This window comes from Apodemus sylvaticus, chromosome 4, assembly GCF_947179515.1.
Source record: "Apodemus sylvaticus chromosome 4, mApoSyl1.1, whole genome shotgun sequence".
Classification (NCBI taxonomy): Eukaryota; Metazoa; Chordata; class Mammalia; order Rodentia; family Muridae; genus Apodemus; species Apodemus sylvaticus.
The window spans coordinates 117052888-117064916 of NC_067475.1; the positions used below are offsets into that span (position 1 = coordinate 117052888).

At 46.4% G+C, this 12029-nt stretch overlaps 1 protein-coding gene across 3 annotated transcripts in view; it reads left to right on the forward strand.

Moving 5' to 3' along the window:
• The first annotated feature begins 282 nt into the window (after positions 1 to 282).
• The window catches only part of Elf2 (E74 like ETS transcription factor 2), an 87976-nt gene continuing 76229 nt past the window's right edge, over positions 283 to 12029 (forward strand). For 2 of the 3 annotated variants that reach the window (XM_052180548.1, XM_052180550.1), the window contains exon 1: positions 283 to 507. The gene's annotated coding sequence lies outside the window, so the exon portion shown is untranslated. Of the gene's footprint in view, positions 508 to 794; positions 883 to 12029 lie in introns of those variants that run through there. The other variant, XM_052180549.1, reaches the window with a different exon arrangement.

Here is a 12029-nt window from a genome sequence, read left to right on the forward strand (position 1 = left end):
GCGGAGGAGAGGGCGGGATTCGAGAGCGCAGGAGGCGGGCTGCGGGGGGCCCGAGGGCGGTGGGGAGTATAAATAGCCGGCCCGGTTTGACAGGCGCTGCGGTGACTGGCGGTGTCGCCTCCCCCGGCGGCGCGCGGGGAGGGAGGAGCGCGCGGAGCGGCCGGGTGGGGGAGGCGGACTCCAGTGTCCTGGTGGCGGCGGCAGGAGGCCGAGGGGGAGGAGCCGAGGCGGGTGCGGAGGGCGGGGGCCGGCCGCAGCTTCCCCGCGCCCGGCTGTGTCGCCGCCGTCGCCTCGGCGGTTGGGGGGGGATCTGTAGGGTGGCGCGCGCGGGGGGCGCAGCGCGGTTTTGTCTCGTCCTGCGGTGCGGAGCGGCTCGCGCGGTGGCCCGGGGAGGCCCCCTCGGCTTCCCGCAGGACGCCGGGCCAACGGCGGGCGGCTGCGGCGGCTCGGCCGGTCTGCGGCCCTGAGTGGAAGGGCAAGGGACACGGCGACGTGGAGGGAGAGCAGGTAAGAGCGCGGGGACGGCGGAGGCCGGCGGGAGCGAGCAGGAGGGAGAGGGAGGGCGCGGCGAGCCAGCCCGGCCGTCCCGAGTGTCGCCTCCTCCCGGGCGCCCCCGCCCCGCGCCTGTGTTGTTTGCTCCGGCGGCGGCGGAGGGGCTTTCCGGAGGTTGGGGCGGTGACACCGGCGGAGCTGGGGGCAGGGCGGGAGCCCGCACCGGAGCGGCCCGGGGCAACGGTCGTGGCGCCGAGGGACCGCGGCGCGCGCTGTTTACCTCGCGGCGCCAGTCATCGCGCGGCGGCCGGGCTGCCGGGGAAGCGCGTCCCGGGCGGCAGTTTCCGTCGCCGTCGGGCCTGCTCGCCCCCGCTCGGGAGGGCACGACAGGTTGTACTCCGCCGTTCTTTTATTCTCACTCTCCGCCGGCCCTCCGCCGCCGCCTTCTCCGGGTCCCCCGGGGAGCAGGGCTGCGATCCCAATCGGTGTTTGCAACAAAACAACAACAACAACAACAAAACCCTGGGGCTCTTGGAAGCGCCCTGGTCCAGTGTCTCCTCCTGGGTCCCCTGCCGGCGTTGCTGGCCCTAAGGGCACCTCGCGGAGAGTGTCGTGGGCGCCCCGCGCGCCTCGGTACCGACTCTGCCTCAGCGGCGCTGCGCGCGGCGGCCGAACCCACTCAAGGCTCTAGTGGGACATTTTCACTCTGTCAGCAAAGGACGGAAAAATAACCCACGGTGCCGAGAGTGAGCCCCAGTGCAGTTTCCGATGCCCCCCATGGGCCAAATTGGTGGGCTGTCCTTCTGGGAGCCACGTTCTCAGTTAGATACCCTTTCTTTAAGTTCTTAGTACTCTATCAATAAATGGGGGATGCGTCATTGTAACCCTGGGACATCTTTCTCGTGTTCATGACATTACTCTGTGGTTTCTGCTTTAATCGGGCAGCGAGAAAGAATAATAAAAACTGCGCCTTTGCGCTAGAGACTTTTGCTTTTCTTTTTCTCCAAGTCTCTGTTGAGAGGCAAATTGCTCACTTAATCTAGTGCCAGCATCAGAACAATGTCCATCCGGGCCTTACTGAGATACGATTGTATATTCGTGGTTTACAGTTTCTTCAGCGTGTTAAATGACTTCATATGAGACTGGAAACTGTTGAATTATGTTTAAAGGGATTTAGGAATAAGGGTTATAGACGGCAGTACAGTTTTCGGAGTTTGTTCATGTGGCTGGAGTTGATATATCCAGTAAATAACTACAAGTAGCAGAAGTTTGAAGTGTCTTCAACATTTAAAATTTCAATATTTGACGTTATCCTTTTGTTGTTGTTTGTTTGCTTTTTGTTTCTCGAGACGGTATAATCTCTGGGTAGCCTTTGTTGTTCTGGGACTTGCGCCGGAGACCAGGCTGGCCTCGAACTCACAGAGATCAGCCTGCCCCTGCCTTCCAAGGGCCTGGGATTCGAGGTGTATGCCACCACCGCCCTGGCAGTGTTGTCCCATTTAAACTTGATTACTTGGACTAATCATTGTACATCTCAGACATAAATAGTTGCAAAATGTTTCAAAAGAGTTGAAAACTTTGGGGATTTTTTTTTAATCCCAAATTTCTTCAGTGGTGAGTTTACCAAATCAGGGTTGATGGTGTTACTTATTCACAGGTTGTGTGTATCATCATCATCTTCTTCTTCTTCTTCTTCTTCTTCTTCTTCTTCTTCTTCTTCTTCTTCTTCTTCTTCTTCTTCTTTTTGGTGAGTGGGTCAGCATGTGGAGAGGTTGCAGCATTATTGAAATACTAACCACATGCCATTCAGATAAGTGTACAAGTTCAATTTTTAAGGCAACGTCACAGAGGTGCACAATTACTGAACTCAATTTTAAAGCTTTTTTACCCCTAAAAAAGATCACATGGGTCTGCAGTGAAAGCCCAGAGGCACAGTGCTCGCTCTGCATGGGGGAGGCTCTGGGTTCAGTCCCCAGTTCTGCCTATAACCACTCAACTCCCATAGCACTTAGCAGTCACTCATGTCTCTCCCAGCCTCTGCCCTTCGTATCTCTTATGTATTTCCCTGTTCAAGTACAAGCGCAGGATGTGTGGGCTTTTGCCATTGCCTCTTTCGCATAGCATCAAGTTTTTAAAGTTTGTGCCTGTTGCAGCAGGTGTCGGTCCCTTCTTATTACTATTATTTGCCGAGTACTGCTCCCTTGCATGGATGTGCTTCCTTATAGTTATCCATTATTAGTTGATAGGTATTTGAGCGTCCGCCCTGGCTGTTGTAATATTTGTGTGCAAGCTTTTGTGTGGCTACGCTTTCATTTCTTCTTGGAGTGATATTTTTTAAAGAAATCAGCCTTTTGGCATGATACCAAAAAATTTGTTCCTCCATTTTGAGTATATAATCCAATTTTGTTGTTGTTGTTGTTTGAGACAGTGTTTCTCTGTGAAGCCCTTGCTGTGCTGGAACTCACTCTGTAGACCAGGTTAGCCTTGAACTTACAGAGACCCGCCTGCCTCTGCCTCCTGCCACTCACTCAGGAGAGTCCTGGGATTGAAGTGTGCTCTGCCACTACCTGGCTGATCCAATATTTATAAACAAATGGATAGGATTATAAAACAATACCCCAGGCTTGTTCTATAAAGCTTTTTTCTGTCCACCCCTAAACTCTGCCATAACCTGTTTGTGGTTAATTGTCACTCCCCAAAGGCCCAGCCCTAGGCAACAGACATTTTGTTTCATCTCTCTCTGTTTGCTTCCTCTGGCTATTTTGTATAATGGAATCATAATACACACTTTAGGTTTGGCATCTTTCTTTCTTTTTTTTTTGTGTGTGTGTGTGTTGTTTTTTAAGATTTAGTTATTTATTGTATGTAAATACACTGTAACTGTCTTCAGACACTCCAGAAGAGGGTGTCAGACCTGGTTACTGGATGGTTGTGAGCCACCATGTGGTTGCTGGGACTTGAACTCAGGACTTCAGTGCTCCTAACCACTGAGCCATCTCTCCAGCCCTTGACATCTTTCATTTTGCACACTTTAAAGATTTTTTTTTTACATTGTAGCATGTGTCAGGACTTTATTTCTGATTAGTATGTATTTTATGGCTCTGCCAGCCAACCAGTTATGATAGGTATTTGAATTGTTTCTAGTTTCAGACAGTTTAAAATGATATGCCTTGAAGGTTTGATTACAAGTCCTTAGGATGGTTTCCTTTTTGTGGGTAAGCACATAGAAATATAATTTACTGTATCATATGTTTAACTTTCAGAGAAACTAAACTGTTTCTCGACAGGAGTATAACATCTTGTATCTTATCAGTCATACTGGAGGAGGCTAGTTTTCTTCAGGTCCTTGTCAAAGCCTATTTCTGTCTGTTATTTTCACTCAGGATGGGTATGACGAGGTCGCATTAGTGAACAGGAACTGGCTTGCTCATTGAAGTCTTGCATTTCCTCGTGATTCACAGTGTTATCTTTTCATATAGGCAGTCGCTGTCATGGTCCCCTCCTGTCTTACTTATGGCCTTAGGGAAGCTAAGCAAGGACTCCATCACACAGTTATAGCCTGTTCATTTATCTTTTTTTAGTCAACTTTTTGGTCCATTTTTATTATTTACAGATAATTTTAGAGTTGGACTCTGCATCTGAAAAAAGGTCTCTTGAATTTTGGTAAAGAGTATTTTGAATCAGTACATCAATTTGTGGTGAATTCCTATATTATCACATTGAACATGAGAATTACTGATCTTCAGTATTCATTTAAGTTTTATGTTCTTCAGTGAATAAACCTTATATTTTAAAAAAGAAGTTGTATAATATAGTAGTATTGTTTCTATAGTCAAATGCGACATAGCAAATTTGTAGGTTTTATTCGATTTGTACATTTATTATACATTTTATACAATTGAAACTTTATGTCTGTTGATGGAACAGCAGGGCTCTCGCAAGCTCCCGGAGACTGCTGTTCTCTTCTCTGAGTTTGGCTATTTTCAGTAACTCATATAAGTGTCCCTGCTCTCTGTGTCTGCCTTTTCCACGGTCCCTGATGCTCTCCGCATCCATCCGTGTTGCAAAGAGCAGAATTTCCTTTATTTTATTTATTTATTTATTTATTTATTTATTTATTTATTTATTTATTTATTTTTGAGACAGGGTCTTTCTGTGTAGCCCTGGCTGTCCTGGAACTTACTCTATAGAGCAGACTGGACTCAACTCAGAAATCCGCCTTCCTCTGCCTCCGAAGTACTGGGATTAAAGGTGTGCGCATTAATTGGTTAATGCCCAGATGAATTTATTTTTAAAGGTTCATTGGCTAGCTCATTTATATGATTATACCAGATTTATAGTTTTTTCCTATTATTTTCTGAGTATTTTATTCTTTATGATGATACTGTGAATGGAACTGTCAATTTTTTTCTTTATATTTGTTTTTTTAATGTGTGTGTACAAGCCGTAATGTACTGTAGGTGTGAAGGCCAGAGGACAGCTTTTGGGCGTGAGTTCTGTCCTTTCCCCATGTGGGTCCTAGGGGTGGGCCTTGAGGAGTCAGGGTTGGCAGGAAGTACCCTTACTCCTGAGCCATCTCACGGGCCATAGATATGGTTGTCTTTTAAAGTGTGCCAGTTTTCTGGTATATAGAAGCTACATTGATTTCTTTTCTTTTCTTTTTCCAGATTGGTATTATATACTTTTATCTCATTGAAATAATTATTTGTACAGTATTCTGGGTGAACTCTAATAATTTTTATATACAGCTCCATATATTCTGTAATGGAGATGGCTTTGCATTGTCTTTATCAGAATACATTTCTTTCCTTCCTTGAGTAGAGCCACCAGGAAGTAATGGCTGCCTGGAAGCAGGCTAGAGCCTGCCTGCCGGCCTCCAGGTTGGTAGGAAGGAGGAAAGAGTCCATTGGGCTTTTTATCATCAGGTACAGTGTTTTTGCAGATGGTGCTAACAGTTGTGTTGTTTTTAATCATGAGTGGCTAGTGGATGTCACATGCTCTTTCTGTGTCCCTTGTCATCTCCAGAGGTGACTCTTGTTTAGCATCGAAAGTCTTGCATCTTGGGAATTCCTTCGGTCCTACACAAATCAGTATGATTGGTCATTATGAGATGACCATGTGGTTTGTCCTTTATTCCAGTAATATGCCGTTATGTCATTTGACGTCACGTATGAAGCAGGCTCCTGCGATAAACTCCCCTGCTCAATATAAGCACGTGCATGTTGATTCATTTTGCTTTAGTGGTATTTGACTTATTTCATGTCTGTATTTATAAGGGATATTGGCTTATATTTCTTTTCTTGTTATACATATTCTGATTTAATCTATTCTTAGCCAAAAGAAGAATGATGCACCCTCTGTTTAAGGACTGACTAACCCTGAGATAAGTTAGGGTAGTGCTTACTAACCTGAGGCGTGTGTTGAGCGTTTCTGCCTCCTGTTTTCTGTGAGGTTCGTGAAGGATTGGTAGGATTCTTTTAAGTTATTTTGATAGAATTTACCAGTGAAAGTGTCTGGCCTGGATTTTCTCTTTGGTAATTGATTTCGTGCTTGGTCTTATGCAGTAACAAGTCATCAAGGGGCCAAGGCTGGGCTTACAGCAGAAGCCACAGCGCCTGCACTCAATGGCTGGGCTGGCTCCTACTAGCTTGATTTAAGATTTTACTTCTAAGTCTGTCTGTCCTCCCCTTCCTCCTCCCCCTTGTGTCCCTCCCTTGTGAGTACCCTGGAGTTGATGTTGCAGGCAGTTGTAAGCCATTTGACATAGATTCTGGGAACTAAACTCAGGTCCTCAAAATATACATATATGTGTGTGTGTGTGTATGTATATATATGTATGTATATATATATAGATAGATAGATACATACATATATATAATTTATCTTTTATCTTTTTCTACTGGGGTTTTTCTGTGTAGTCTTTGCTGTCTTGGAACTCCCTCTGAAGGCCAGGCTGGCCTCAAACTCAGAGATCTGTCTGCCTCTGCTTCCTGAGACTAAAGACGTGTGCCCCCAAGGCCTAGCAAGAACAGTTTTTTTGTTTTTTATTTTTAAAGATTTATATGTAAGTACACTGTAGCTGTCTTCAGTAGCCCACAAGAGGGCTTCAGATCTCTTTACTGATGGTTGTGAGCCACCATGTGGTTGCTGGGATTTAAACTCAGGACCTTTAGAAGAGTAGTCAATGCTTTTGACCTCTGAGCTGTCTCTCCAGCCGCCCGCCCCTGCAAGAACAGCTTTTACTGCTATCTCTAGCCCCCTGGAAAGCTTTTTTTTATGGTGTCTAGGACCACCTGCCTGAGAAATGCTCCATCCACGGTGGGCAGGTCCGCTTACTTTGATCAGTAATTGAGGGGATCAGACCGGGGGACAGGCTGGTCTGACTCGGCGCGGGTCCTGGTTGAAGTCCGGTTGCCGGGCTCTGTGGCAGGCAGGGTCTCTGAGCTGCAGTGGTCTGCTGACTCAGTCTCTTCGGCATTGACAGGATCCTTGTCTCTCCCCTCGTGGTCGCTATTTTAACAGCATCTTTTTTTGGGTTTTTACTTTCAGCCCGTTTGTTTTATTGATGTAAAGCGTGCCTTGTAAACAGCCGTCTAGTTAAATGCTCTCTGTAAGAAAATGCCACAAACTGGCTTTTGATTATAGGGTTTCACGTGTTCCCGTGTAGTCACCGAGAGATTTATGCCTGCAGTTTTACTGCTTTTCGTATGTTCCATTAAAAATAACTCGCTTACTCTCTGCTGCATCTTTTATACCTGACAGACTTCCCAGTGTGCTACTGGAACTCTTTTCCTGTTATTTATTTATTTTGTTTTAAAGATAGGGTCTCCTTACTGGCTGGTTGCCCACCGTGTAGCCCAGGCTGGCTTTGAATTCAACACAATCCTCCTGCCTCAGTGTGCTGAGTGCTGGGACTTCACACATGTGTCAGCATACCCAGCAAACTACAGTTTTGAACTTATTAAATCTATTTCAGATCAAGAATAACTTCATTCTAACATAGACACTTGGCTTCAGCCCAGCCACACACCTCCCATCCTGCCTGCTAGTTAGGGTACCGCAACCTCTCTTCTGCGTTTATTTCTTGTTTGTGGTCTAGACATGAGACCGTACTGTGTGCCTGTGGTAGTCTGGGACGGTTGCATGTGACCCTCCAGTCAGCCTCCGGAGCAGCTGAGCTGAGTCAGGCGCTGCCAGCTCTGTAACTCACTTCAGGACTTCCGTTTTCTTGTTTCAGTTTTGTGTCTTCTAAAAGAGCATTCTAGACTTGCCATATAGATATATATGTATCTCTTTGTGTAGGTTTATCTATTTCTTTGCGTGCATTGCAGGCCATGGGCTTGAGCTGTTCGGTCTGCAGGATGCTGTACAGTTGCTTGGTTGCTTGGGAGGCAGTTCTCTCCCCCTGAGCGTTTGCTTCTCAGAGATCTTTGTGTCCTCCATTTTTGAGGAGTCGCTTTGCTGGGCCCAGAGCTCCTGGAGCTCATGTGCCCCCTCCCTTCAGGACCTTTAATATCCAATCTGCCACACTCCGCTCTCCCCTTGTTTCTCAGAAGTTATTTTTCTGCCTTGAGGATGTTTTTGATTTTTAACAGGTTTATTATGATGTGTCTAGTATGAATCTCTCTCTCTCTCTTTTTTTTTGGATTTGGTTTTTTCAAGACAGGGTTTCTCTGTGTAGCCCTGGCTGTCCTGGAGCTCACTCTGTAGACCAGGCTGGCCCTGAACTCAGAAATCCGCCTGCCTCTGTCTCCCAGAGTGCTGGGATTACAGTCGTGCACCACCACCGCCCGGCTTCTCTCTCTCTCTCTCTCTCTCTCTCTCTCTCTCTCTCTCTCTCTCTCTCTCTCTCTTTTTTGTATATTGTATTTGTTTAAAATGCTTAAGAGTATCGGGGCTGTGGTGGCGCACGCCTGTAATACCAGCACTCTGGGAGGCAGAGGAAGGCAGATTTCTGAGTTCAAGGCCAGCCCGGTCTACAGAGTGAGTTCCAGGGCAGCCAGGGAGAAACCCTGTCTCAAAAAGACCAAATCCACCCCCACCCTCCCCCAAAATGCTTAAGAGTATCTCTATATGATAATTATATATATTTATTGTGTACCATAATTTTGCCCTGTATTTATGCAGTGATCAGTAATTCCTTTGAGATCATCCCATACAGTCCCAGCCTTTTGTTTGTTTGTTTGTTTGTTTGTTTATTGTTTGTTTGTTTTCCGAGACAGGGTTTCTCTATATAGTTCGAGGTTGGCCTCGAACTCAGAAATCCACCTGCCTCTGCCTTCCAAGTGCTGGGATTAAAGGTGTGTGCCAATCACCGCCCGGCATCCCAGCCTTTTATTATCGTGTCTGCTCTTTTTCCTTTCTTTTTTTTTAAGACATAATTTTTATGTTCATTGGTGTTTCGCCTGAATATATTTCTGTGTGAGGCTGTCAGATGCCCTGAAACTGGAGTTAGAGACAGTTGTGAGGGGCCGTGTGGTTGCTGGGGATTGAACCCTAGTCCTCTGGGAGAGCAGCCAGTGTTCTTAACCACCGAGCCATCTCTCCAGCCCCGGTTGTGATTGTTGTGGGGGCAAGCATGCTACTGCGTGCACGTTGGGGACAGGGGGCCTTGTGGAGCTGGTTCTCCCCTCCTTCCATCTTTACATGTGTTCCTGGGATTGAACTCAGGTACCTATACTTTGACAGCAAGCCACACCACACCACTTTACTCACTCTCCCCTCTCGATGGCTAACATCCTTTCATGAATGTATGCTTTGTTCTTGTGTGTGTGTGTTGAGACAGTGTTTCTCTGTGTAGCTCTGGCTGTCTTGGGATTCACTCTGAAGATCAGGCTGGCCTTGAAGAGATCTGTATGCCTCTACCTCCCAAGTTATGGAATTAAAGGCATACCTGGTGGGGATTGGTTCTCTCCTTGTACTATTTGGAGACCTTAACCCCCTAATCTAGCTGGAGGGCTGGGATCACAGGCACAAACCACACCGTCCCTGGCTAACTTCATAAATCTTGATTTTCTTTCTTTCGATTAATTTTAGATTTAATTTATGTGTATAAGTGTTTTACCTGATATATTTGTGTGCCTGGTGCCCTCAGATGGCAGAAGACAGTGCTATGTCCCCTGGAACCGGATAGTTGTGAGGCACCATGTGGGTGCTGGGAACTGAACCCAGGTTCTCTGCAGGAGCAACAAGTGCCCTACACTGCCTAGCCATCTCTCCAGCTCCCGTGATGATTATTTCTTGAAGCATCTTACCCCCACCCCCACCCCCACCCCCAAGAAATCATAACTGATTTCTATTCATGAATTTTCAAGTTCGTTAAGTCTGGCATTCAAATGAGTTGAGTTTTTTTTTTTTTTAATTTGTTTTATTTTATGTGTGTGTCTTTTGTCTTCATGCATGGCGATGGACGTGCGGTGCCTGCAGAGGTCAGAAGAGGGTGTTGGGTCCGAGGGCTGTGAGCCAGCACGTGGGTGCCGGGAACCTAGCCTGGGTCCTTGCAGGAGCGACACTTGCTCTCTCTTCCTGAGCCGTCTCTCCAGCCCCTTTGCTCATGACTTTGTGTCCTGTTTGCTTGTTTGTTTTCGAGACGGGGCTTCTCTGTGTGGTCCTGGATGTCCTGGAACTGACAGGAGCAGGACAGGTCTCAAAGTCACAGAGATCTGTCTGCTTCTGTTTCCTGAGTGCTGAGATGAAAGGCATGTGTCACCATGACGGCATAGATTTTTAATTTTAGTGTACTGCTTTTCCGCATTATAATTTTTATCTCATTCCTTTTTGCAACTTTGAACCTTCATTGAGATTGTCCAAGTTTGATTCTGAGCTGTCTTACTCAGCCTTGATTACTTAAACATAGGTTTTATTTATTTGGAAATAGAACTGAATTCTACTTCTTTTCTTTTTCTTTTTTTTAAGATTTATTTATTATTATATGTAAGTACACTGTAGCTGTCTTCAGACACACCAGAAGAGGGTGTCATATATCATTACAGATGGTTGTGAGCCACCATGTGGTTGTTAGGATTTGAACTCAGGACCTTTGGAAGAGCGGTCAGTGCTCTTAATCAGTGAGCCATCTCTCCAGCCCCTACTTATTTTCTTCCTTCCTTCCCTGGCTCCTTTGAATTAGGGTCTTACCATGTAGTCCTGGCTGGCTTGGAACTTGCTGTATTGATCAGGTTAGGCTGGCTTTGAACTCACAGAGATCCACCTGCCTCTGCCTCTCCAGTTTACCATCCCTGGAATGAGCCAGTTCTCCTGCTACCTGTGTCCTGAGGATTGAACTAAAGTTTCAGCCTTGGCAACAAGTGTCTTAACTCTTTGAGCCTTCTAACTGGCCTCTAAATTTTAGCTATAAGGTAACAGTTAAATCCTTTATTGAATGGCAAAATGTTTTACTTCAGACCCTAGTCAGTATTTGTATTTCAAGATATGCACAGTAGTGTATTACTTTTGAACGTTGAATTTTATGTAATAATTTTGTTGTTGTTGTTGTTTTGGATTTTTTTTTTTTGAGACAGGGTTTGTCTGTATAGCCCTGGCTGTCCTGGAACTCACTCTGTAGACCAGGCTGGCCTTGAACTCAGAAATCCACCTGCCTCTGCCTCCCAGAATGCTGTGATTACAGGCGTGCGCCACCACCGCCCGGCTTATGTAATAATTTTTATTTAGCAACTTCATCTAATTAACTAACTAATGGTTACTGATAGATAGAAGCAGTATATATAGTTAAAATAGCAACTGAAGTTTTAGTTACATTTATCTATATTGAATGAATGGCACTGAAGTGGAGACCAGAGAACAACCTGTGAGCATCGCTTCTCCTGTACTGGTGTAAAGGCCCTGGGGATGGGACCCAACTGGTCAGGTGAGACTGCCGTCTGACTGGGTGAAGATGTCCTTCACCCAGGAGTCAGTATATATTTAAAAGCTCTATCAGGGGAAGCCGGGCGTGGTGGCGCACCCTGTAATCCCAGCACTTGGGAGGCAGAGGCAGGCAGATTTCTGTGTTTGAGGCCAGCCTGGTCTACAGAGTGAGTTCCAGGACAGCCAGGGCTACGGAGAGAAACCCTGTCTCAAACAAAACAAAACAAAACAAAACAAAACAAAACAAAACAAATCAAAACAAAAAGGTCTATCAGGGACCCGGAGGGAAGGCTCGACTGCTAAGAGCTTTGTGGCTCTTGCAGTGGACTTTGGTTCAGTTCTCAGCATCCACATGGTGGCCCTCAGTCATTAACGCTAGTTCCCAGGGGTCTGGTGCCTTTGTGGGTGTGCGTGAGTGCGCAGTGTATTCAGGCAAAACACTCCTTCACATAAGATACATCCATCTCCTCAGTCTCTGAAATGGACATAAAGAATAGATAGCTGCTGCTGATTGGTTCCCTGTGTTAGGTGCTGAGTTAGGTGCTGTGTTAGGTGCTGTGTTAGGTGCTGAGTTAGGTGCTGAGTTAGGTGCCCTGTTAGGTGCCGTGTTAGGTGCCGCAGGTGGGAACAATAAGCCGAGTGCCCGTGAGGCCGAGGCGGCTGACGACCGC